Genomic DNA, 27,809 nt, shown 5'->3' with positions numbered 1-27,809 from the left:
GAAAAAATCACCATCATTACAAAAGTGGGCGTTGGGAATACAGATGGGACAGCTGTTGTTCTTTAATTGTGACTGGATTAGTAAAATGCAGTTTTTACAACTCATTTAAAACTTATCACTGGGGAATACATTTTAGTACCACTTAGGGTGTCTTTTGGTTAATAAATTCTTGGCTTTTGAGTGTAAGTATTTGGCTTCAAATCCCAGATACAAGTTTATTAAAAATTGTAATAGTTCTTAGAGACTATAAAATGAAATGAAGTGCACAAAATGTGTGTTTCCGGTGCTTGACTTTAAAACGATTTTTTACATGACTTATTTCAATATTTTTAACTGAAGCAGACTGTTGTTGAATTTAAATGATTATTAAATATTTAACTAGAGTGAGAAAGAGGAAGTAAGAGAGAATGAGAGAGAGGGAGAAAGGGAAGTATGTAATTTTTGAAAAGTGTTTTTTTCAATTTCTTGGTAGTTTTTTAATAAAATATATGCCCTATATTAAGATATGATGTCAATAATTATAAATCCAATAATAATTATGTGAAACAGGCTGTAACTTTAGATCTGCATTGTAAGACAGCATAGTGTAGTTTGTAAGAATTTGTGGGATATCCTGTGAAAGAATTTTTAAGAAGTGATAAAAAATATACTTTTTTTTTTAAACCAGAACATTTGGAATATGACATTGAGTATTTCTGCATTTAGCATTATTCTAAATGTTTGTCTTCATCAAATAAACAAATGAGAGAGTAATTAAAATCTGTGTTAATGAACAAGTCTCCCTCCTGAAATTTCAATGTTTGTTGCCAGTGAGGGGAAATTTTTGAGTCAGTGAAGCAAGAGATCAGTGACAAAGACTCTGAATTTTATAATTTGGAATGGGGTCTGACCTAAAAGGAAGACATGGACCCTCGTTGACATTTCTCTTCCCTTATAAAATAACATTTTATCTAGATAAAGTAAGTTTGACAATGTGGAAGGGAGCTAGAAGCAGCAGAACTGCTGGAAGCACCCCGAAACAGCTGTAGAAGCTAATGAAGGAGCCTACCACTGTTCCATGTATGCTGGCAGAAGACACAAGACTCCTAGAGTTACACACAGGAAGAGCAGAAGTTCAAGCAGTTTTGCTGGTTGTCCAAACTCAAAATACCGTAGGATCATGCGGAGTTCCAGCAGGAGCCTGCATTAGCCGTGGGTACACCACCAGTGGAGAAACCTGAGCTTAGGGGACCCACCATTTTTACAGCACTCAGTAAGCAAGACTGTTCTTTGATGGGGCAGGGGGCAGGTGAATCTCAGATACATTTCTTTGATGTTACAGCACTTCTCAGAATCCCAGGTTTATAAACAATTCTGAAAACTGTCTTGAGTCAAAGAATAGCCAAGGCCATGGACTCAGCAAAACAGTAGGAGCATAATAGGTCTGTAGGGACTGCTTCCCTATACTTTTCTTCCCCTTTTGTTATCTGCTGCTCCCTTCAATTTTTAAACTTTTTTAAAAAGTTTCTTCCTTTATTTTGAGAGAGAGAGAGAGAGAGCGAGCGAGCACATGCAGGAAGGGGGGAGAGAGAGGGGGAGAGAGAAAATCCACTGCAGTGGATGTAGGGCTCCATCCCACTGTGAGATCCTGACCCAAGCCGAGATCAAGAGTCCGAACACTCAACCACCCGCCCTCACCCCCCTGCTCCCTCCTATTTTTACTTGGAACAACCTCTGCTCCAAATCTCACAAACTCACATTTCCAGAAAAGGAAAAACTCTGAATCCTTCATAATCCCAGGAAAGCATGGTCCTTAACTCAAACATTTGTGCTCTTTCTCTTTGGGAGTAGCTTGGTGTGGTTTGGTTTGAGGAATCCTTAACATTTCTTGAGAGGTCCAGTATATTGCTAATACCCGCTGCAACTTTTTCACTCCCCTTCTTTCCAAAGACCCCTAATAGTTCATACATTTTCTCAGACTTCTACCCTACAGATTTTGCTTACTTAAAAATCTATTAATAAGAAAATATGGAAATATAATTTTTATTGGCAAAGATCTTTTCTAACAGCGTAGTTACATTCTAACAAATGTTATTAATAGATCAGTTGGCACATGTAAATATAATACAACTAAATTTAGTTAAAATGGGCACTTTGGGCTTTAGTTTAAAAAGCATATCATTACTTTTAAAATAAAAAAAACGCAATGAATATTCAGTAAACTAAGTGGAAGGGTCCTTGGCCTGGGGTCATCTGATTGCAGATGACACTACCATCAGACAAAGTTGATTGGTTTTGCTGGCTAGTAGATATCTTCTTTTTACCACAATAATTTTTATGTGTGTCTATGTAAAGTCCATCCATGTCTTATTGAAAAGTCTTCCTAACCAAGAACATTTTTTCTTTACTCAACATATACATATATTTAATACTATATTCATGGAGAGGAAGGTAGGAAATGAATCCTGCATGATAGCCAGAGAAAACAATGGAAATTCTATTTGAAGATGACTGTTCATGGCAATTTCTTGCTCCATGCACTTTTGCTTCCCTGAAACTGTGTTTGTGATGCTAATGCTGATTGGGAGGGTGTATGACATATCACATATTAAACTAAAATATGAAGGTCTTGTTCAAATAAAAGAAGTGAGATGCAAACTAGTAATTAAGAGCTATTAATTAAGAATTAACCTTTTGGAAATCCTCCTCTCATAACTGCAGAGCAAGTATGCAAGAGCATAGTGTGGTGATAGATGACTGTATTTCTAAAGATATGCTATCTGCTGACTACAGTTTATGTGCCCTTATAACTTGAAATAGACTGATAAGCAATTGGATAATTCTGAGATAATCCTAAACCTCTGTAAGCCCTTTTGAATATTTTAGTAAGCAAATGTTGATATGGTAATCCCATGTTCATATTTACATGTATTTTACTTTTTTAGGAGAATATTGCTATTTTAGGAATAGGCAAATAAGAGATGGAAAATATTTGAGTTCTGCAGTACTAAGAGATTAGGAAAACAACTATTTAATGCATATATCACAAGCTCCCTAGTGACGGGATTATTTTTTACATATGAGATTTATTTGTTGCATTTATTATGAGCATTGAACAATTACCTATTGATGATGCTTTATTTGACATCTTCATGGATCTAATATACTAACTTTGTTGTAAGTAATCTGCACAATATTTATGATTTTTTGATGGATTGGTTGACCTATTCTTCATTACATTTTTACTATTAAATCCATCATACATAAATGTTAGAGTATACACTGTACATAATACAGTATATCATCTTCAATACTTACAATTTGCCCCTCTTGAGAATCACTTGGGGAAGTTTGTTAAAAATGCAGATTCTGGGGCCCACCTATTCAGATTCTCATTTTGATGGGACCAGGAATCTGACTTTTCACGAAACCCAGAATTGATTCATGGAGGTATTTTTAGCATAAATTGAGAGGCACTATTCTCTAATATTTGAAGAGAAAGTCATTTGCTAACCTATAACATGTTTTGTTCATGTAAGGAGCACATATTGTGTTAATTTCATCTTTCTAGTCACACACATTGTAAGCACTTTTCCAGTTGTACCTCCCATAGTTGAAAGTGTTGTCTCTACATTTTCTCATTTAACTACCAGTAAAAATGTGTCTTGGGAGATGAGGCCTCTGGCTTCATAAAACTATAATTCATCAGACTTTAGCGTTTTGAGATTAGTACTAAAAATAATAACAAAACACCATAGTTTTCTGCTTAAAGTGTTTTAATTAGAAACCTTGCCCTTTTATTTATTTAGTATTCTTTCACCTTCATTATTATTGAGAGTTTTCAGTGGGTCATCATGAATATACTTACATTTGCATATTAATACAGGAAAATTCTAAGTGTAAAGACATAATTAAATTTCAAGGATCATTTTGTACCCAAGATAACATTTATAAGCCAATTTGGAATTTCTCCTATGAGATACCTGAATCTAAAAGGTTAACTAGTGAGAATTTACTACATGTTTCAAACTAAATCTAAATATTATTGCAAAATCGCCTTCTTTTTAAAGCAATCATCCAGATTTCAAGAGAACGATTCTTTGTAGAGTTGACTCCTGTGATATGATATGTTTAGGAGAAAATTATGTTAAAACACATGTTGTCAGAAATATTTCAGAAATGCTCTCATTGAAACCATGGTGATTTTGGTCAGTGGGCAGAGAACCTCAGGAATATGTAATATATGTAATGACTCAGTGAAGATGATTGTTTTAAAAGCAGCACAATAGGGATGACTAGTGGTTTCTTTCTTTTTTTTTTTTTTTTTAACTATATTTCTGTTTCCCTACAAATGTATTTGGGATCCCTTTCAGTAAAAGAAAAGTTTGGAAGTTGTATTGCCTCATGGATCATCTACCCTCTATCCTCAAACATCTTCCTTTCTGGCCCTTTGCCTTCGGCCTACTCTCTTCAATCAACTACAGTCTGGCCTCTCCCTTCACTACCACATTGAAACTACTCCCGCTAAGTCACCAATGACTTTCTAATTGCTAAACCCAAAGGAAGCTTTCCAAGTCTCAGTACTGTGCCAAAGCTATGTCGGAAATTGTGGTAAAAGGAAAAAGGTGTGCCCTGTATACACTTATTAAGATATCCTCCCATATTTTGAACCAAACAGAAAAAGTTAGTAAAAGCTCTACAATCAGAAAACATGATTATTTATAAAGCCCCATGCTGTCCAATTTATTGGCCCACCATTGTCAACCCCAAAACCTGCCTGTGGGAAAACAAAGGCTTTGCAGGTTCAGGAACTGCAGGCTCTCATGATGCACAGTAATGCTGTGTAATAAAACATACGAACAGCAACCTTGTCTTTATTTAAATTTTGATCTTTTGTTCATCATGGATTCTTTTAATTTTTATTTTTAAAGTAATGCATTTACATATTTTGATTACTGATTGATGCCCCTTAAAGTGTTTTTGCCCAAGTGGATGCTTCACTCACCCCTAATTCCAGCCCCGCTCGCAGTACTTGGTCTCTGTGCACTGGGTACTATTTTTTTCTGTATCTTAAATCTGTCCCCTCTGAGTTTCTGTCACACTGTTGTCTTCTGATTCTTTTGAGTTCTGCAGTACTAAGAGATTAGGAAAACAACTATTTAATGCATATATCACAAGCTCCCTAGTGACAGGGAGTCACCAGTATTCCTTCTCAGTATCTTTCCTGGGATGCTCTTCTATTTTTTGAGCCCCTCAGTATTTGTTGCTCTCAGTAGCTCATGCTCAATGCTTTAAGCGTGCTGTTGTTTATACTCTTCCTGGCTGCATCTGCTCATTTCCAGTGCTATTGCTTTTATCCACGCCTTCATTATTTCATGGCTGGAGAATTGCACTAGGCTGCTAACAAATTTCTCTCATTTTCATGCTGGCTCCTTTCTGATCCAAATGCAGGCGGAATGATTTTTTCCTAAAGTGAATACGTAATTCATTTATTTGTTAACCAAATATTTATTTAGTTTTTTTTTTTTTTTTTTTTCCTGCACCAGGGACTGTTTCAGATTCTGGGGGTAAATCAGTAAATGAAGGAAAGGCCATACTTTCCTGAAACTTCTATGTTAATTTTATTTGAATATTGCTTTGGGCTTATTCTAGAGTTGTACTGAATTCTTATCTAAATATGTTTGCATGATGGGTTGGGTGGGTGGGAAAGGGATTTCCCCCTTTTCTCATATTTTGACTATAGAAATTTTTGAATATTTATTATCTTCCAGTCAGTTGTACATAAAGTGGTGGAAGACTAATTTAGCTTTCTAAAAATTGTTTTTCATTAAGGGGTTGGAAATTATGACCCACTGACTTGTTAGTACTTTGAATTTTCTTCTAGACTCAGAAATACAAGATAATGTAATCACCTTTTTTCTCTACTCTTTATTTCTGAGTCAATAGATTTTATACATATTGCTAATTGTATCCCAAGTCTTAGAGCATATGTGTTGCCATAGCCTCTAAGCAAATTGTAATCCAGTATAGTGACATGTTTTACTTAGCTCACACTGTGTGTGTGTGTTTGCTTTAATTTAATTCAGTTATTTTTTAAATTAATAGACTTTATTTTTTATAGTGCAGTACTGCAGTTTTAGATTCACAGCAAAATTGAGCAGAGAGTACAGAGGATTCCCATGTATCTTTTCCTCATGGATGTACAGCCTCCCCACTATCAACATCATACCCAGAGTGGTACATTTATAACAACTGATGAACCTCTAATGATGTCTGATGCACATCTTTTCATAATTCTTATTTCCACTTGTATATCTTTTTAGTGAGATATCCAGATCTTTTAACTGGATATCTAAGTCCATTTTTTAACTGGACTACCCATTTTCTTATTATTGAGTTTCAAGGGTTCTTTCTATATTTTGGATAACAGGTTTTTTTTGAAAATATTTCTCTCAGTCTGTGGCTATCTTCCAATTCTCTTGATAGTGGCTTTCACATAGTATATTTTAAATTTTAATGAAGTCCCACTTATCAATTCCTTATCATGGATCATGCCCGTAGTGTTGTATCTAGAAAGTCATTGCCAGATCCAAGGTCATCTGGATTTTGTTTTATGTTATATTCTAGGAGGTTTATAGTTTTGCATTTTATATTTAGGTCTATGATCCATTTTGAACTAATTTTTATGAAGGTTGTAATTTCTGTATCTAGATTGATTTTTTTTTTTTTTTTGCATATGACTGTCTAGTTATTCCAATACCATTTGCTGAAAAGACTGTCATTCCTTGACTGAATTGCCTCTTTCTTTGTCAAAGGTCAGTTAACTATATTTGTGTGGATCTATTTGTGATAGATAGATAGATAGATAGATCTGTTGTGACCTCTCCATTTTGTTTCATTGATCTATTTGTCTATTTCTTCACCAATACCATGCTGTCTTGATTACTATGGTTTTATTTTAAGTCTTGAAGTCGGGTGGCATCAGTCCTCTGACTTTGGTCTTCTTCAATATTATGTTGGCTATTTGGGATCATTTGTCTCTCTTTATGAACTTTAGAATCATTTTGTTAATATCCACGAAATAATTTGCTAGGATTTTGATTGGGATTGCACTGCATCTATAGATCAAGTTGGAAAGGACTGACACATGGACAGTATTAAGTCTTCCTATCCGTGAATATGGAATATCTACTTAGTTCTTTGATTTCTTTCATCAGAGTATTATAGTTTTATGTATATGGATCTTGTATGTGTGTTTTTGATTTATACTTAAGTACATTTTGGGGTGCTAATGTAAATGGTATTTTTTTAGCTTCAAATTCCACTTATTCATTGTGACTATGTTGGAAAACAATTGGCTTTTGTATATTCTCTTGTGTATCAACTTTGCGCTAATTGTTCCAGGAATTTTTTGTTGATTATTTCGCCTTTTCTCCATAAGGCAACCATATCATCTATGAACAAAGACAGATTCGTGTCTTCCTTTTTCATCTGTATATATATTATTTCCTTTTCCTGTCTTATTGCATTAGCTAGGACTTCCCATATGATGTTGAAAAGGATTAGGAGAGGGGACATACTTCATTTGTTCTTGATCATAGAGGGGAAACATCTAGATTCTCATCATTAAGTATGATGTCATCTGCAGGATTTTTATATGTTTTTTTATCAAGTTGAAAAAGTTCCTCCCTGTTCCTAGTTTGCTGAGAGGTTTATTATGAATAGGTGTTGGATTTTACCAAATATTTTTTTCTCCATCTATTATGTATGTATGTATATATGTATGTATGTATATATACATATACATACATACATATATATGTATATTTTTTTCCCTCTAGACTGTTGATATAATGAATTGCATTAATTGATTTTTGAATGTTGAAAGCAGCCTTGAATATTTGGGATAAATCCCACTTGCTCAGAGTGTGTGATTTTATACACAGTGTGTTTTTTAAAAAATGTGCGACATTCAAAAATTGAGACCTACCCTAACTTCATTTTGGGATTCTTTGACAAAGAAGAATGCCCATCCTTGAACTTATCATCCCACGTGGCAACAGTCTGCTAGTCTTGCTACTTCTAACTTTACCAGTCTTTGCAACTCTTCATTGCTTTATGTCCAGTAGCTTCACTTATTTCCATTGCCAGCCTAAATGGACTCAAGCATCCTCATTCCTCAGAGCCAATGAGCATGCTCCAAGTGCTTATGTTACTTCACTATGTGTTACCTAAACCTCTTCACATTGTTGAGTCTCTTCATTCCTTTGCACTTGTAACCCTATTATACTCTTGCCACTTCTTTTACATGAATCCTGTTCTTACCACCTTTTAAAAGTTGAAGTTCCTTAAAATCCCACCATTGGTCTTTTCTTTTTCTCTACACATTCAGTATGGACAGTTATCCCCTCATGTTGGTTTTTCACATCCTAGAGTCCCTGCTATTCTCCCTTGTGCATACTACTGACTTACATTCATATTAAGATATTTGTTGGGTATATAAAGTATCCCAAGAAACCGTAGAAAACATCAAAGGAATAATGACTTGAGACAGGCCTTTAAAGGGAATGGTGAGTCACAGATTTGAAATGATGGTGATAGTTGGAAGAAATGGGAAAAAAAGATATACGTCATGAAACATATTGACAGTCTGGAAATGTGTTCAGTTTATTGTCACTAGTCTAGTTGTAATCTTAATTACAGGGCAACAGATGAAGTTCTAAAGGTTCCTACCTATTTAACAATGAAAGAGTGTCCTCAAATCAAACACAATCTTAAAGACCAGTCTGGAAAGAAAATAATATTTAGATCTTTCCTTGTTATAGGGTTTGTTTGTTTGTTTGTTTATATAGCAGTTACATCCATACAGTGGAATATAACTTGTCAATAAAAAGGAACGTGGTAGTGATACAAACTATGATGTGATGAACCTCAAAAATATAAGTAAAAGAAACCAGAAACAAAGATCACATATTATATGACTATAACATTATATATCCAAAAATGACCAAACAGTGGTTTTCTGGGGCTAGGATTGGGAGTGAGGATTGGCTATAAATGGCATAAGGAAGCTTTTGGAGATAAATAAGTTTTCTAAAATTGGATTATAGTGATGGTTGCATTATTATATAAATTTACTAAAAAAAACCATTGAATTAAACACAATGGATATATTGTATAAATTATATCTCAGTAAAGCTATTAAAAATAGCAATAGGTAGTCTTTTTCTATGCACTTATAAAGCAGAATGGGACTAAGCAAGGTGCCCCAGCACACATAGTTGATAAATATTAGGGCTAGCATATGAACCTAGATAGTCTCTGTTCAGAGAACTCAAAAGCATTTTTCATTAATTGCTTCCTTCTTAATCCTTAATATAACCATATGAGATGATATAATTAATATAATGTTCCTCTTTTACAGATAAGAAAATAAGCCTAAAGATTAAATAACTTGCCCAAGGTCATAGAGCTCATGGTTTAGTTGGAACTGAAACTTAATATCATTTTGAGTTAATTGACCAAGCAGCAGTTATCCCTGATGCATCAGATAGTTTATATTTATAAATAACTGGCAGAGGTGGTAGCATTGTAAGTGTGAAATCCAGAAAGCCAAAGCGACCTTACCTTTTAGTAATAACTTGTTGGGCTGCCTGGCTGGGATCTAGGACTTGATATACAGTACAAAGCCTAAGGCTAAATGTCTGTGAATGGACACATGGTCTGAGAGGGAAGGGTCAGTCTTTTTTTTTTTTTTAACATGGGTGGGAATAATCTCTTATTTCTTTAATTATTCTTCCATAGGAACTGACTGATTTCTAGTAGCATTTTGGTACGTATGTCATGTACCAAGAATCTGCAGCTTGTCACTCCAAATATTCTTTTGGAAATTTTCTAGACTAATTTCCTAAAATTTATAGTGGTCACTATACAAACTAGCAGAAGTTAATAATAATGATATCTTGTGGTTACTGAGTGATTACTATCTAACAGATTGGTGTTTTACTGCTATTAACTCATTAATAATTACAAAAACCCTAAGAACAAGTTACTACTGTTGTAATTTCTCTTCACTTTTCAGATGAGGGAACTGAGGCATAGTAAGACTAAGTTATTTGTTCAAGGATACTCAGCTAGTAAGTTGCAAAGCCAGGCTTTGAGCCCAGGCAGTCTGGCTTGGGTCTCAGTAATTAATAACTACAATAAGGCTGCATCTCAAGGCTGTAAATCCTGGGAGAGTCAATCTCTGGTGGGGGTGGGGAGAGGTGTTCACTTATTCATTCATTTAGTATTTGTTGGTTGTCAACTGTTATGCAGTATACTAGGACATTGCTAGTAATTAAATATGGTTTTAACTGCAAATTTTATGAATAAACATGCTATCTTTTAACATAGCATTTCCTTGAATTTAATATTTTGAATAGACTATTTAAGAGAAGTTTTTACCTTTTATTTTTTTATCCCATCATCTTTATCTTGTTTTGAAAAACATACAAACAATATGAATTTCATATGGTGTAATAGTAGTAAGAATGATCACCAGAGCATTTTCATCTTGTCACTATGTTTTTTAATGTGTGTGAATTCATGACAGATATGTAAAACAAGAGTTAAAAAAAAAAGTTCATTTAGTACATCCCACTAATCATTCCCTATGAATAATTCTCTATGGTATTTTGGCAAAGACAGGCTCTTGTCTAATTTTAAATGACTCAATTGAGGAAGCTTCAGCTGGAGGTTGATTCTAGAGGCTAATGGACTTGGTATGAAAGGTTTCTAACATTGAGCCTAATTTTCCATTCCTTAAAATTTTAGAGCATTACTTCTAATTACTTTCAGTAACCTACTCAGCCTCTGCTGCCTCCTTGGTTCACACTATTTGTGACTCACTTGCTGTCCTTCTAGATAGGTATTATGTCTCCCCACTGTGAATTATTTCCAAGTGAAGCATATCAGTTATCTTTACATGGGCTTTTAGTCCCTATATTGAAGGATGATTATATGTGCTTTCTCTTTGATTTGGGGCTGTGTTATGCATAAATGTACCAAACTGCATATTAATCTTTGATTTAAATTTGTGAATTTCAAATCTCTGAATCAGAATTCTAATAGATAGTCTAAACAATGCCCATTTACTAAATTCGTAGGTGTGAAATCCAGGTCCATATTACCCAGTTTTTTAATACACAGAAGATCTGAATGCTTTTCCTATTTTCCATAGATACATGTCCAAATAAAAACTCTTAAATGGATATTAAATAAATGTTTATGTAGATTTTAGGCATATGAAGTCTAATGCCACTTTTCAAAAGAGAAATAATGATCATGTAGAAACAATGATTTTTTATGACTAAGAAGTGTGAATTTTCTAGAAGCTGTCAGTCGTTTATTCTTATTTTTTATTTAAAAAATTTTTTTTAAATGTTTATTTATTTCTGAGACAGAGAGAGACAGCATGAGTGAGGGAGGGGCAGAGAGAGAGGGAGACACAGAATCCAAAGCAGGTCCAGGCTCTGAGCTGTCAGCACAGAGCCTGATGTGGGGCTCGAACTCACAAACCATAAGATCATGACCTGAGCCGAAGTCCGTCTCTCAACCAACTGAGCCACCCAGGTGCCCCAGTAGTTTAGTCTTATTGATTGACATATTTCTTTCCACCTTTATGTAGAGACTCTTCATAGGTCAAATAATTTTACTGTTTGTTTCTTGGTACAGCTACCAGGCTTTCCGCATTAAATATAATACATTGAGGCACATTTCTTCCCAGAAGAAATAGCTTCATCTTGCTCGTCTCTTATCAATACCTTGCTATTATTTTTTTGTGGATTATAACCCTTTCACATCCTAGCCATAGCTGCTAGTCTAGTCTGTGTTTCAGATGGAAACAGTCAAGAAGGAGGATTTATTGTAAAGTTTAAACATACATTATTTTGTGAAAATTGTATATATTACATAACATAATTATATATTGTTTTTCCAGGGGGAAATGCTACCTTCCACAATGCTTGGTGGTGGTTTTTCCTTATTTCTACCCACACACTATCATGGAAAGTGCTGTCTGGTCACATCTGAGACTCAGAGCTGGGATACACATGTTGGAACGAATCCTTGATTAGCAGGGTCCCATACTGAGCTGCAGTCTGCTTGCCTGTGTCCCTGCTGAGAATTCTTGTGTAAAGGTTTGTCTTGACAGGCAGTCCTATAAAAACTGGATCTTATCTGCTATATTGCTTTGATATTTCAATCTAAATTGGATAGATTTTACACTTTGACACTTGGTATATTGTCTTTCCTTCGGATATATAGCTCGTAGCTATATTAACATTTACTGAAAGTGCTAAAGCAATTCCCACATCAAAGTAATCCTGCTCCATAGTGTTCTTTCAGAGTAAACCCAAGGTGCCATGTTTCAGGACAGGTGAAACATAATTTCTATCCTTTAATTACTTAAAAATCTCTGTACACACTACTAGTAGTTGAAGAAACTGGATCTGCTATAACCAGGCCAAGTCGTTATGGCCAGGTGGTAATAAATGATTCTCTCTTTATCTGATTTGTAGTTCCCAAAGTTGAGTGTGATTAGAATCAGTTGGAAGTCTGCTAAAAACATGGATTACTGTCTCCATCTTCAGAGTTTCAAATCTGTAGTCTGTATGCGGCCCAAGATTTTGCATTTCTGACAAGTTCCCAGGTGATGCTGATGCTTCCAGTCCAGGGATCACACTTTAAGAACTGGATTATAGAGTGTTTTCTAACCACAGTGCTTAAGGCTGTGAATGGGCCAGATCCCTTCTGGGGCCCATGCTGGAGAACCAAAGAACTAATGCACTGATTGGCAAGCTTATTCTGAATTGGAGCAGATGGTAAATATTATAGGGTTGTGGACTTGTGGGTTAGACAGTCTCTGTTGCAACAACTCTGCTGTTATAGTAGGAAGGCAGCCATAGACAATACAGAAACAATGGATGTGTTTTCTGTGCAGTAAAATTTTATTTATAAGAACAGACAATGGGCTGAATTTGGCCTGTGGACTGTAGTTTGCCAATCCCTGATCTGATTCATCTTTGAGTTACTTGTACCTTTCCTGGCTCACAAATTATCTGTATCCTGTACAGTAGCCAGCAACTGTGTGTCCAACTTTGAGCTGAGAGCTTTGGGGGAATATATATAAGAAGCATACTGTTCTTCAAAAGATTAGATCACTATAGTATAGTCTTCAAAAATTTAAATCCCTAGGCTGGAAGAGATTTCATGATATGAGTGAATCTTGGAGAATGAGTAGAAACTAGGCAAAAGAGAGCAAAATAAATGTCTTAGAAAGGAAGGCCAACAAGAGAAAATGCATGGAGAGAACACTGTATTCTTCCAAAGGGCAGCAAGGAGATTTGTGATATGGAAAGGATTGAAAATCTTAAGAGCCACAGATGCCATTTAACTAGCATTTATTAAATGTTATTAAATGCATAACTAACATTATGCGTTTATTATGCATACTCTCTATATTGGCACAGTGATAGGTCTCTGGAGCATAGCTAACCAAGGCATAGCCCTTGCCTTCAAGAATCTCAGGTGTATCAAGATAGTACAGAATTCCAAAGCCATATACAGGTATCACGAATGAGATATTTTAAAATTCTTAGCTCATAGTGGGCTTTTCAAAGGGCATTAAACTGAAAATGAAATTTATATGGTTGACAACAGGCAATTTTTGTTAGTTCTTGATCAGTAGAGTGGCTTGAAGAAAACTTTAGGAAAAGTCATCCTCCATAAGCTAGTAAAATGGTAACCTTATAAAAGAACGATTGTTAGTAATAAACTCACAGAAAATTTGCTAAGTTGTATAATAGTTGTATTGGGTTGTTGTTTTGCTTGGTTTTGGTTTTTTGTTTTGTTTTTATATACTTATGAAGATCCAAAATTAGTATGTTATGTTTGTATCAAGATATTATAAGAACTCAGGACAAATTCTAGGGAGTGGAACCATTTTGTCTTTGTGATACAGGTATATACCATTTAATAGTCTGTATAAAGAAAAAATCTCCATTGACAAGTAGAGCTTTTTATTTCTGAGATTTTATTCCTAAAACATTGGATATAGGGTCTCAGTGGAGTCTATTATCAAATTAAACATCTAGTGGAGCTGATGGTATGTGTTGGTGTGAGTGTTTGAATAAGATGATCTCTAAGCTTCCTTCTAATTTCAGTGTTCTGACTTTAGATGATATTTGAAAGATCCACAAGGAAAAAATTCAGGCAAGTTTCCCTAAGAACCTGAGAAAACACATCTTGAATAATGCATTTCAAACCATGAAACTAGATTTTATTTCACTTAGTAAATAAAATCCTGAATTTGCGGTTTAAAAAAACAAGGGTTGATCAAAGGCATTATTTTAGACAAGATGAAATACGACTTTTCAGCATCTAAACTATTTTACACAGTTTGATTTTTAATCAAATGCAGAGATACAGATGAAGCATGCCATTTTTAGCTAGTTAGATACCAAGAGAAAGGTGATGGGTAAATTCTCAGGCCTGTGACTTGTAGCTGGACAACTTAGGTCTCCATGAGCATGCCAATATCATTTTTATAATGGCTCCTTCATTTTCAGTGTTGAGGGAGAGCAGAAACCTACATTTGTACTAAGACAGTAATCAATTTCTTGCCCAAGCTTGGATAGAATATTGAGGTATTTTTGAATAAAAATTGAGAATTTAGTGGTTATCTTCAATCCTCCCCATTTCACATCACAGTTATTCCCCACAAATGAGATATTCTAAAATGTCCTGTCTCTATGTGTGTTTGTGTGTGTGTGGATATGAATCTATACTGATGATATAATGTCACTAATCTTGAGCCAAGAACTTTATTTGAAAATAAGCGGGTCCACAAAGCTTCTCATTGCTGTATTGACCAAGTTAGGTTACTGTTATCAAGAAGCTTGAAATTGGTGAGAAAAGAAAAAGAAGGGTTGGATGAGACTTCAAAATTGGATAAATCTGCAGGAACTACCTGAATCAATTTTTCCTGAAAGCAGAAGAAATTTAAGAGAAAAATCCGGAAATTTTATTTCACTCTGTATTTTGGTAGTTGAGTACTTTATGACACATTATTTACTATTACTTAAAGTTTAAGGGAAATATATGATTTTGAAATGTGGGAGAAAAAATTAGGAAAGCAAAGAGAAAGTAAACACAAGGAGTCACAAGCTTGTGCAATACTGCAAGTTGACTTTGATTGAAGAAAATGAATAATTTATTTGTGGGGAATTTTAAAAGGAGGATAAAACACTGTACAGTTTTCAGATATTGCAAAGCTAAGGTCAAAATATAAAAATAGGAGAAGTAAAAATAAGTAGCTCTATAATTATGGCATTGTTTTGTTAATGTCTTTTTAATTTATTTTTGAAAGAGAGAGAGAGAGAGACAGCGTGAGCGGGGAAGGGACAGAGAGGGGGAGACACAGAATCTGAAGCAGGCTCCAGACTCTGAGCTGTCAGCACAGAGCCTGACGGGGGCTTGAATTTGTGAACTATGAAATCATGACCAGAGCCAAAGCCTGCATGCTTAACTGACTGAGCTACGCAGGCACCCCAAAATTATGGCCTTATTAATATCACAGCCCATAAATATGAAATGTAGATAACTAATTTTAGTATTAGGGGATCTAAAATAATAACGAAAGTCTGTCAATCTCCTGAAATGCTTTATATCCATTATTGAGCATCTAGTATGTGTTAGGCAATGTGTTAGGCACATTGCATACAATGTCTCTACTCCTCGCAATAGATCTTCAAATTAACTATTTTCACCCTAATTTTAAAGTGAAGAAATTAATAAAGAGTTACAGAAATTACCCATAGTTACACAGGTATTTACTGGAAGAGCCAGGCTTTTGGTCTTAGCTATGCTCTTTCTACTACACTTTTTTTTCCTTTGTTTAACCCTTTCTCCCCAAACAGATATTATCACCTGGTGTCCAGTTATTTGTTTTCCACTTTATCTTTTATTAGGTTTCTTAGTACATGGCACGAGGTAAGTGTGCCAGTTAGGCTAGCTAAATTAAGGCACATAAAACATAAAAATGAGAGCAAGAGAGAAAAGTATTTGTCTGATTGTATATACATTTGTCCTTGAAATGTTGTTCTTTAAAAAAAAATGTGTATTTATACATTTTTGCAAAAAGAGTGAATAATTTCAGGCTGCTTACAGTAAAAAGAGCTGATAAAGTAACTTTAAAAAGGATTAACTAAAGAATGAAATTCAGGAGCCAACTGATAAATTATCTAATACAGCTCCCAATTTAAACTGATCACCTCTGTTTTTTGATTTATGAACAGGAAATGAGCTTTGACTGTTAGGCACCTGGATGAAGAGCCCTGGGTTCAGCTTGTCAGAGTCCTGTAGCCTACAAAGACCCTCTGCTTGCACTAGGATCATTCGATTGAAGTAAGACCTAATTACTTTAATTAGAATGTAAGACTTTTACTCTTGAGTCAACTTTTAATAAGGTGACTTGGCATACCTCTATTATGTGCCAAGAACTGCTTATTTGGGGGGAAAGAATGAAAGCATTATTCTGTGGCAAATTCTTATGCATTCCAATTCCTATTCATCTTTTATTTCATGGACTTGAATACATTTCTTTAGATAGCATTATCTAAGTATTTTAATTCCAGCGATCTATGGGTGGCTCAGTATGTTAAGTGTCCAACTTCAGCTCAGGTCATGATCTTGCACTCCATGAGTCTGAGACCCGTGTCGGGCTCTTACTGACAGCTCAGGGTGTGAAACCTGCTTCAGATTCTGTGTCTCCCTCTCTGCCCCTCCCTCATTTACAATTTATCTCTCTCTCTCTCAAAAAAAAAAAAAACATTAAAAAATTGTTTTAAATATTTTAATTCTGTTGTGGCTGTTGATATTGGTATAATTTTCTTACATTTGTAGTATCAAATCATTTTTATACAACTGTAAATTTTATTAAAAGTAGTCAAATTAGTCTCTTCTTAAAGTTTTATTTATTTTTCTTTTTTTTAGTTTAGGTTGGCCCACTGATTTTATTGAAAAATGACAACAATACAGTTTGTGCCATGATTCAGCATGACTTTGCATTGCTTATTTATTTCAAGTTTGTACAGGTTAACTTTTTGGAACGTCTGTCTGTATACAGTCACATATAGACTATAAACTTCAATTTAGGCACTAGAGGGTTTTTTTTTATTTTTAAAAAATATTTATTTTTTGAGAGTGAGAGAGCGCGAGTTGGGGAAGGGCAGAGAGAAAGGGAGACCATCTGAAGCAGGCTCCACACTGTCAGTTCAGAGCCAATGTGGGGCTTGAACTCACAAATCAGGAAGTCAGGACACCATGACCTGACTTGAAATCAAGAGTTGGATGCTTAACATACTGAGCCACTTAGGTGTCCTTAGACATTAGAATTTTAATATATGTCTAAAGAGAGTGTATTGTTCTTGAAACATTCTGACTTTGAAAGGATGATGCCAGTGTTTTGATTGAAATATGTTTTTCTGTAAGGCACTAGCAGCAGTTAATGTTCAAATGCTGGTTTAGGCTTACTACGCATGAAACTTTACAAGGCATCCATGATACAAAGACCCAAAAGGCAGCACAGAACCAAGAGCTAGGAAATCTGAGCAGAGCCAGCATGTCTACCAACATACTTTAGGAACGTGGACAAATCATTTCACCTTCTGAGTATTCCCTTAGTTCTGAATTTGAAGGGGTCAGAATAAATCAGAGAAAAGTGACAAATTTACGTGCCTTGAGTTCCAGCATGTAATACAAATGGATGAAGTATCTGGGTGTGAGACAGTAGAGAATGTCAAGACTGTTGGGAGGAGGCTGTGGTCTCATAAAGCCATTCAGATTCAAACACTTTAAAGCTGGAGAAAGAAGTAAATTGTGTGGTGTGGGGGAGGGGGAAGCAAGAGGAGGATTAAATTTAGCCATTGGATTGAATCAATTCTAGGTCATTTCCATTTCAATACATGGTTGTAAAATTTTGTTACTATGTAAAGCAGTTATGGTTTGCCTAGCATCTGTTGAGCTCTGTATGTGTTCCTTTTTAAGTAATTGAAGATAAACAAGTAAAATAAAATTTTTAGTTTGAATTTCCCCTTTAATTGTACATTAGAATTAGGAACAAAAGTGATTTGACCATAAAATACTTAAATGAAACATCAGTTTATTATTCTGAGGGTTTATTATTATTATTGTTATTAATTGACCTGAAATGAGAATTTTGAATCTAGTACTATAATCTGAGAATAAAATCTAGCCTGTGAGTTACTGGTTAGCAACTTCTCTCTTAATGGGTATAACTTATTAAAAAAATCATGTGAATATCTAAAGGAGAGTCATAGAACCTTTTGGAGACTAGTTTTGTGATTCTTTTTTTTTAGTTTTTTGATTCTTTAAGTAGTGTTTAGAAGTTGTATTTTCTTTTGATTCATGTTTCAATATTTTAAAATGCTATTTTATATGACAAAATTAAAGTTATAGTTTAATTATATTTTCTAATATAATATTCTAGCTCCCTCAGTTTTTGCTCTTTTTGCATTTTCCTTTTTATAGCAATGGCATTTATTTATTTCTTTTTACCACCTTTACTGTACATTTCATCAGATGCTAATGGCAATTAGGCAGCGAGCCTAGTGGAAGATGGGAAGTGGGCCAAGTCAATATACTCTGGGGGTCTTATCTATTCTCTTTGGCTTAATTTAAATCAGAATTTATGTCTATAAGAAAATTGAACCCATGACTGTAGGGAGCCACATGTGTTATCTCAGTGACAAAGGGAGAATTAGAAGAAACTAGAATTTTTATGCCCTTGTTGGGCCCTTCTAATAGCTGCTTCTTTCTATATTATTTATATAGCTTTTTATTCAGGATCATATGCATTTATAGTCCCATTCAGGTTACTTCAGGTATGATTAGTTTTGAGAATGGGTGCATTGTGTGAGGTATAAGCATACCTCAGATAATTTTTCGAAGCGTTGGTACACACTATTACTTTCTAAGATACATATCCTGAAATAATGTTTTAAAATTTTTTGCATTAGATGTTATAGTCCAGCCATGTTGTGATGACTTTAAATATTCACTGTTCATTTCTTTGATAGCCAAGTCAAACCTGAAGTACTTAGATGTCAATACCCAAACTGATTAGAACTGGTTAGATCTGTTCCTTGACTGACCTACATCTGACATTAACAAAAAATACAAGGTCTTTTTTTTCCCCCAAAACATTCACAGTGTTCTCTGAACTCTACACATATTGTAGAAAATAAGAATAAACATACAACTGGAAATATTAGCAGATATAGTTTAAGGAAAGCTAAATAGGGAGGCTTTCTAATGATGCTATCTCACATCCTATTAATCTTGTTTATTATAGAGGCATTTAAAATTCACCAGTGTGATTAAGTATTTTCTTTATTCTCTTCAATGAATACAGTCATATATGTTTATGAATAAATTCATGAATGTTTATCTTCAGTGTTTTAGTTATGCATTGAGTATATGGACAAAATAGATGTTTAGACCATAAACTCACTTATTCCTTTATTATCTTTCTAGGCTTAGAGAATTAATGACAAGAATGTCTGATCTATTGCTTAGATCATTGATTCCCAACATAAACACAAAGTAATGCAGAATCTAGATTGAGGTAGTTAATTGCTACTCTTGTTGTATGTATACCTTATCAGTAATTCTGAAGCTGAGAACCCTCAGATTTTAATTCCTTTCATGTGACAAAAGATGCTCTGATATGCACTTAACATAAGTTCACCTTTAGCATTTGGCATTTGTTGTGTGCAAGGCTTTCAAATGGAGTGTTTACTTAAAATTAAAGTGCCGTTGTTTTTAATAACCCGCAAAAAAATGGATCTAAAGTATTTTTTTAAAGACATGACAGTGGATTTAAGAGTACAGTAGCTCCTGTGTGAATATTGCAGTTGTTTGAAAAATTTTGTAAAACATTCTTATTATCAAAATCTAATTTAAGGTTTAATGATGCAGTAAAGTTCAGATGTTCACAAAGAAACCAGAATAATAACAGTAAAAATTTAGCCATAGCTTAGTACAATCTAACCAAAATTTTCTGGTCAATTAGATTTGATTGTGTTAAAGAGTGACAAACTGCAAAAGTAATTAGAAATCATGCATTCATGAGTGGCTGGATGCTGCAGCCTGTTAAAGGCATTTTATGCTCCTTGAAGTTTGCCCCCCCTACCTGGGTGTCTATAAACCAAAGTACATGCAATTATCACACTCTTGATTTTTCTTGAGAAGGTTCTCACTAAACTGCTTAATAAATGTGATTTGTTCCAGAATTTAATCTCTATTTTACTTTTCTAAAGAGGCAGACTTTTCTTACGGTACAATAATAATAATAATAATAATAATAATAATAATACAAAAAGAAAAAAAAGAGGACAGTTAAATGATCTAACAGCAGCATATCAATGCAAAAATAAAACCTATAAATAGCCTTATAACACTCAGGAGCTGGGCATTTCTAACCCAGTAGATATATAATAGGATCTTACTGATACTCTAAGTCCTATACAAGAGAGAGATAAGGAAAAACACGGATGGCAAGTACCTAGAGGTTCTTGTCATGAGCTGTCCTTAAGAACTCTTACACCCACAATGTAATTTCATCTAAAGAATGGTTTTCTGGTTAATCTCAGATTAGCCTTGTTAAGAAAAGATTGGTAGTCTCTTTCTTTCAAAGTACATTTTAATAAAAGCATTAAAATATTTTTGTTTGAGCTACATCCTATACTTAACTAATGTATAATTCCTAAGAAAACATTTTAAGTATTATTAATATTTAAATTATTGTACTGTTTCTGGTAGAAATAATTTTGTGTATTAGACTTTACCCTTAAGCTGAAATTATATTACTTATATTTTCTTTATGGATGTTTTATTTCTCTCAGTAGACTAACTTGAAATAGTTTCCTTTCTAAAGAAATAAAAAAAATTAACAATATTTATGTAGGGAATAAGACATCAGCCATTAAGAGCTAAGTGATATTTTAAGGGAGAAGACCCCCAACTCATCAACTTTTTATTTTTGTGTAGATGAATCAATTGTTAGATTTTTTTTGCCTAATTTTATAAATCTTTTGAAGCTTTTTGCATATAGTTTTTGATGTAAATTTCAAAGATATCCATGTTTAACTATATTAATCAGGTTGGTGGCAATTCATTTAGTACTTGATGCTGAAAATTATCTTTATACAAGTGGCTCCAGTTTCTTAAATAACCGAAAGAAATCCGTAACATTTCCTTGCAAACTTGACATATGGCCTCTTGTTAACTTACTTGGTATGAATTTCATACTTGTGTATATATGAAGTACTTTCTTGTCCTTGAAACATCTTTTTATATTTATGTTTCCAAGTAAAATAATTCTAACATTGATTTTCTGTTTTCAAGCCGAATGTTCACCTTTTAAATAAAAGGTTGTTTGTAACCTGCAAAACACATTCTCTTACTTATATATAAAATATTTACATATAAAATATGTAACAGGTTAATATTTAGAAAAGTACTCGCTAAAATTTTTCAAGGACAATTTCATAGAAATATTTCTGTTGAGCCTATGTTATATGTCAGGCACTATTTGGGATACTAGAGGAACAGAGTTAATAATGCCTTTGTATTTTCCCTCAGGATATTCATAGTTTATCAAGGATACAAATAATTACGTTGTAGTGTGCTAAGGTAATGTGGGAATGTAAAAAGTAGCACAAAAGTAGGATTATTGTTTTTGTTTTGTTTTTTGTGGTTCTTGTTTTTTTTTTTTTTTTTTTTTTGCTCTGTTTTTTTTTAACTCCTAAATACTTCTAGCCCAGGTCAATATTTTTGGCTTCAGGTCAAATACCAGGGTGATCAAGATTTTAGAGAGTCAACCTGAAACACAGTCATACCAAACTAATCCAAAACAACCATTATAAAATAACATGTAAGAATTATATGCATGTGTGTTATTACTTTAACATTAAAATATGGAAAATATGTATTTATTTGAAGTTATATGTTATTTCTTATTTACTTCTCTGTTATGAAATTGCTATTTAAGCAGAACAGAGGTAGAATAGTTAAAAGTGGCAATTAGTAATTAACAAGACTAATTTAACAAATAATATGTATGAAATATACCAATATTTTTATCTCGTTCTGTCCTCTAATACAACAATTTATTTGAACTATTTTTTTGGGTTTTTGTTGGCTATTTAAGATAAATTTGAAACTATAAATGGAGAATTTAAATTTAAAAGAACTAAGTAAACAGGTGTTACCTATATTTAATGCAAAGTAACAGTACATTTCTTTCTGTCTCATGATGCAATAGAATATTTTTATTCTTTGTTTCCCTTTCCAGTGAAACTCCTCTGAACTGCCTTCATCCTTTAGGTCATCCTTCTGTTAAGTAACACTAAAATTGAATATAGTTACGTGTAACATTTACTTTAATTTGAAGCTCTGCCCTCATCAAGGCCTCATTACATTAATTCCTTGTATCAGCTCAATGTGATAACAACAAGCTAAATATCCTCTCAAAAAAAGAAAACAAAAGAAAGAAAAGAAAAAGATTACTTAGGATGTTACTTATTTGAAACAGCAGGTATTTACCTGCAGGCCTGTGTCTACAGGGCTGTTTTGGCAGACAAGCTATGTCAACCAGGACTTTTGCTTGTATACATTTACCATATAGGTTAACCCTGTCAAAAATATTCATCATTTTTGAAAACTTCAGAGCACCTTGTATGATACCATAAGTTAAACCTGTGTTTCTCAGGGAAAATTGTTTCAAAGTACGTAGATAATATGAACACATAAAATCAAAATTGGATTTCAAATAAATTACGCTTTTAGAAAAGAAATAGTCTTCTTGGTACTGTTTTCTGCTGATTTTGTTGTTGTCTATAGTAGTTTATGAGTTTTTGTTTCAACCTAAACATGAACAACTCAGGTGCAGTCAGCTCATTTTTTTCTAGATTCCTTTTGACCAGAGTGCATCAGATTTAGAGAAACCACCCATAAATGTATTTTATTTTGATCCTTTTCTTCTTATCATCAGTGTATTTCCAAATTAGAGAAGAACATTATCCTTGTCTTACACTTTAAAAACGAATTTATGACAGTCCAAGATTTTAATACCTTTTGTATAGCCAGAAATAATGATAGCTGTCTTGTAGGCTTATGTCTAAGGAGAATATGTTGTTATTTCTATAGAGTCCAAAGTCTCATTAAGTACTTCTGCACTTTGACATAACTGAAAAATGATCAGAAGCTTTCATTATGAAATCCTCAATTTCACAGTTGGGCAAAACACCACTCTTTGCACAGTGTTGCATATAAGGTGTGGAGGGCACTTAGCAGGTAATATCTTTGCATTTTCATAAGCTGATTGGGATTTGTCAAAATTCACATTCATGTAGTCTGCCAAATATGTAGATAGAGGAGTGTGGTAGAATAATGGTCCCACAAGATATTCAGGTCATAATTTCTAGAATTTGTGAATTTATGTTATATGACAGGATGGGGATTAAGATAGCAGATGGAATTAAGGTTGCTAATTACCTGACTTGAAGATAGGAAGAATAGCCATGATTATCCAGGTGGCCCCAGTATAATCACAAAGGTCTTTTAATGTGGAAGAGGGAGGGAGAAGAGTCCTTGTCAGAATGATGAGGTCTATGAGACTTAATGAGACATCGGTTGTTCTGAAGATTTGAAAGGGCACCGGGCAAGGAATGGAGGTGGCCTCTGGAAGGAGGAAAAGTCAAGAAAATAGATTCTCCCCTAGAATCTCCACAGAAGAACTCAGGTATGCTAGTGCTTTGATTTTTCATCCTAATGCCTTGATTAACCCAGTAATACTCATTTCAAAATCCTGACCTCCAGAAATGTAACATAATACTTTTGTGTTGTTTTATGCCTTTGGGTCTGTGTTATTTGTTGGAGGGTAATAGCACGTTAATATAATGGGTAATGTCTAGTTCTTATTTGGGTAAGATACCAGCATTCCTTGTTTTATGTTTTCTGTAGCTTCATAATATCTTCATAAAAACCTAGAAGATTTGAAACTCCATTTTTCAAAACAAAGCACCTAAGAACTAGAAGTAACATTTTGTTGTTCTGATTCAGTGTATCATTGGATATACTGAGAAAAGTGTGTTTGTTAATAAGGTCTGATTAAATCAGGTTTATACTATGATAGGCCAACACATCTATTATCAAAATTATCCTTATGTTTGTCTACATGGTTGTAATCTCTGAATCAGGAAGTGTAACTTTATTTACTTTTATAAAATAATCAAGTGGATGGTAGGATGTGCATTTATTCTTGTGGTGTGTCTGCAGACTAATACAGTGGCTATTTTGACTGAACATGATGTGGTTTGGGGAGATGAAAAAAACAAAACAAAACATATGACTGATCTATAAATACTTTCCTGTTTCATCTAGGACTTGTGAAATTTAGACTCCCTGTGTCCTTTTGCATCCCCTTTTCCATCATGCCTAAACCCAATTTCCTTTGTGCCTATTGTATAGGAATGCTCTATCTTGGTTAAGTACCTCCCTAATACAATTGCATGTGTCTTTCTTTCTGTCATTAAAATAATACAGTTGTCTGGGTTATACTGACATTTGTATTGTAATCATTCTTATTTCATTATCTGAACTCTTAGAAAACCTGGTCAAAGTATTCACAATGTTAAAATTAAACTAGCATTTACCTCAATGCAAAGCACACAATTAATCCACAAGCAAGTGAAAGATGATTGTTAATGCTCATGATTACAATGCATTTAGGTTGCACATATAAGTCACATCACTCAGTGCTGCAACAATACATGTTTCATTTTATGAACTGCAAATCACAGTTGCCAACCAGTAGTTGAGGGAAAAACAGTAACTACTCAAAGTGGATCATCTATGTCATATCCATTTAAAACTAAATAGAGTGTTACTTTTTGCTTCCATTTTTTGAGCTGCCATATGGATTTTCTGTGTTTCCTCTAACCTTCTGTTCCCATTCCTAAAATCCGGGATATTTTTCATTCTGAAGAGGGTTTTCCTAGGACATGGGAATTTCAGTGCTCAAACCTGAGTAGTGCCAGGCAAACCTGAATCAGTGGCCATCCTAAAACCAGTGGATGGCTTGAAGATATAAAGGGTACTCAACATACTGAAAACATAGTTTCCTTTCCCATATATGTGCTTACAATATATTTTCTGTCTTGGTATATTACACTAAACTGATCAAACCACAAACATAGGAAACATATCTCTTTCTCTTAATGCTTTTTCCAGTATTTCAGTATGCCCTACGACATATTTTAATTTCTTTTTTCTTTTTTGAGTTTATTTATTTTCAGAGAGATAGAGCATGAGCAGGAGAGGAGTAGAGACACAGAGGTAGAGAAAGAATCCCAAGGAGGATCCACGCTCAACATGTAGCTGGACATGGGACTCAATCTCATGACCACAAAATCAGGACTTGAGCCACTACCAAGTCAGATGCATAACTATCAGTCAGATGACTGAGCCACCCAGGTGCCCCCATTTTATTTTTTGAATGTGGAATTCCTTCTCATGGTTCCAAAAATTTTAGATAGGAGAAGATGTATACAGAAAAGTCCTCCTTTCCACCTTGTTCCCCATCTTTCTAGTTTCCATCCAGTCTAAAGTAGTTATCATTGTTTTGGTTTCACATTCATCTTTATGAATTACATGCAAATAAAGATACTGGTTTTGTTCTGTGTTGAGTTGTGTTGTTTTTTGTTTTACTTGGCAATAATTACTGTGATTTGAAAATAAGAAGAATGGGTACCATATAGTATACAGTCAGAGGTTCTTAGCAATTCTGAAATTCCTCTAGGTAAATATTGCCAGCTCACTACCCAGAGGATAAAAAAAATATCTTGAATTAGGTCCTGGTTTTGCTCTTTAGGTATGGCTCCCTAGTGTCTGTGTCCCATAGATTTTGGCCTTACCCTCTAGAGGGATCTTCCATTTCTATCTCCTTCCTTTTATATAAAGAAAGAATTGGAAAGTATCCACTTATTGGTGGTTGAGTAGTGTTTTATGCCTGTTTCGTCCCAACAGAACGTTGGAAGCTTGGAGATAGTTTATGTGTCTTATCTAGTTACAGTCTTTTTGCGAATTCAATTCTTTCAATACCTTTTATCCCCACAGTGTGTTTGATTTGTCAGCTGTATGTGACAAAAGTCATTTGACTGTCTTGGGTATTCTATGCATACAATTATATTTTTAGATATCTGTAGTTAGTAACAGTTTTACCTCTTCCTTTCCAAAAAATACATTTATAACTTCTTTTTCTTAATTTTTCGGTTAGTATTTTCAGTACAATGTTAAGTAATATTGGTGATGGGGCTTTTGTCTTCTTTCTGATTTTGTTGGTAATGCTTCTGGTGTGGCTCTATTAAGCATGATAGTGGGTTTTGGACTAAGCTGGATTTATTTTATCATGTAAAGGAAATTGCTATTTAAATCTATTTTATTGAGTTAAATTTTTTTTAACGTTCATTCATTTTTGAGAGACAGAAAGAGAGCATGAGTGGGGGCGGGGAGTGGGCAGACAGAGGGAGACACAGACTCTGAAGCAGGCTCTGGTCTGTCAACACAGAGCCTGACCTGGGGCTCAAACTCATGGGCCACGAGATCATGACCTGAGCCGAAGTCGGACACTTAACTGACTGAGCTGCCCTGGTGCCCCTATTTTATTAAGAGTTTTAATCAAAATTGGTTACTGAGGGGCACTTGGGTGGCTCAGTCAGTTAAACATCTCACTTCTACTCAGGTCATGATCTCGCGGTTCATGAGTTCAAGCCCCGTGTGGGACTCTGTGCTGACAGCTCAGAGCCTGGAGCCTGCTTCAGATTCTGTGTTTCCCTCTCTCTCTGCCCCTCCTCTGCTCATGCTCTGTCTCTCTCCATCTCAAATAAACATAGAAAAAATTTTAAAAATAGTTATTGAATTTTGACAAGTGGTTTTTCAGCATTAACAAAGATGATAAAATATGTTTCTGGGCTCTATTAATATTATTACACAATTTAATTAAAAGATTTCCTAATATTGAAAATTCTTAGATTTTTGGAGTAAATCTCACATAGTCATGATGTATGATTCTTTTTGTGTATACTTGGATTATATTTGCTAGTGTCAAGATTTTGCTTTGATATTCATAAATTATATTGATTTAAGGGCATATGTGTGTATGCAATCATTGTTGGGCCAGGGGGATTTCCTCTTTAACTTACACTATCTAAGAAATTTAGAGGCATTAAAATTGTGTGATCTTAAAAAACAAAAAGGATTTCCCCATGAAATCCTCTGGGACTGATGTTTTTACATTTATCTCTTTACAAATTGCTCTATTTCTTCTATGTAGGTCAGTCTTTAGATTTTTCCATCTCTTCTGAAGTCAGTTTTAGAAAGTCAGATTTTCCTAGAAAATTTTCCATTTTATTAGGAATTTCAGATTTATTTCTGTTACGTTTAGCCACATACTCTATTCTTTGAAATTTATTTTGACTATGTTTTTTTTTCTTTTATCACTTTTCATTTTTGTGGATTTCTACTCTGTTTTTATAGAAATAGGCTCATTAGTAATTTTGTTCTTTCAAATAATCAGCTATTGAATTTAATAATTATATTTTCAGTTTTCTTATCTGTTTTTTTCTTTATTAATTTGTTCTGTTTTGCTTCATTGTAATTTCCCATTCCTTATCTAATTCTTGTAATAGATTCTTGATGTATTTTAA

The 27,809-nt window shown here is 34.1% G+C and overlaps 1 protein-coding gene across 2 annotated transcripts in view; it reads left to right on the top strand.

Annotated features, from left to right (window-relative positions):
- The window catches only part of NAALADL2 (N-acetylated alpha-linked acidic dipeptidase like 2), a 1,333,736-nt gene that overhangs the window by 300,012 nt on the left and 1,005,915 nt on the right, over positions 1-27,809 (top strand). For both annotated transcript variants that reach the window (XM_019463211.2, XM_019463212.2), the window contains exon 3: positions 16,317-16,425. The gene's annotated coding sequence lies outside the window, so the exon portion shown is untranslated. The remainder of the gene's footprint in view (positions 1-16,316; positions 16,426-27,809) is intronic.

Source organism: Panthera pardus, unplaced genomic scaffold (genome assembly GCF_024362965.1).
Source record: "Panthera pardus isolate Hobbes unplaced genomic scaffold, ASM2436296v1 HiC_scaffold_16, whole genome shotgun sequence".
In the NCBI taxonomy this organism is placed as follows: Eukaryota; Metazoa; Chordata; class Mammalia; order Carnivora; family Felidae; genus Panthera; species Panthera pardus.
The sequence above is the reverse complement of the archived record's forward strand: the minus strand, read 5'-3'. Positions and strand labels throughout refer to the sequence as shown.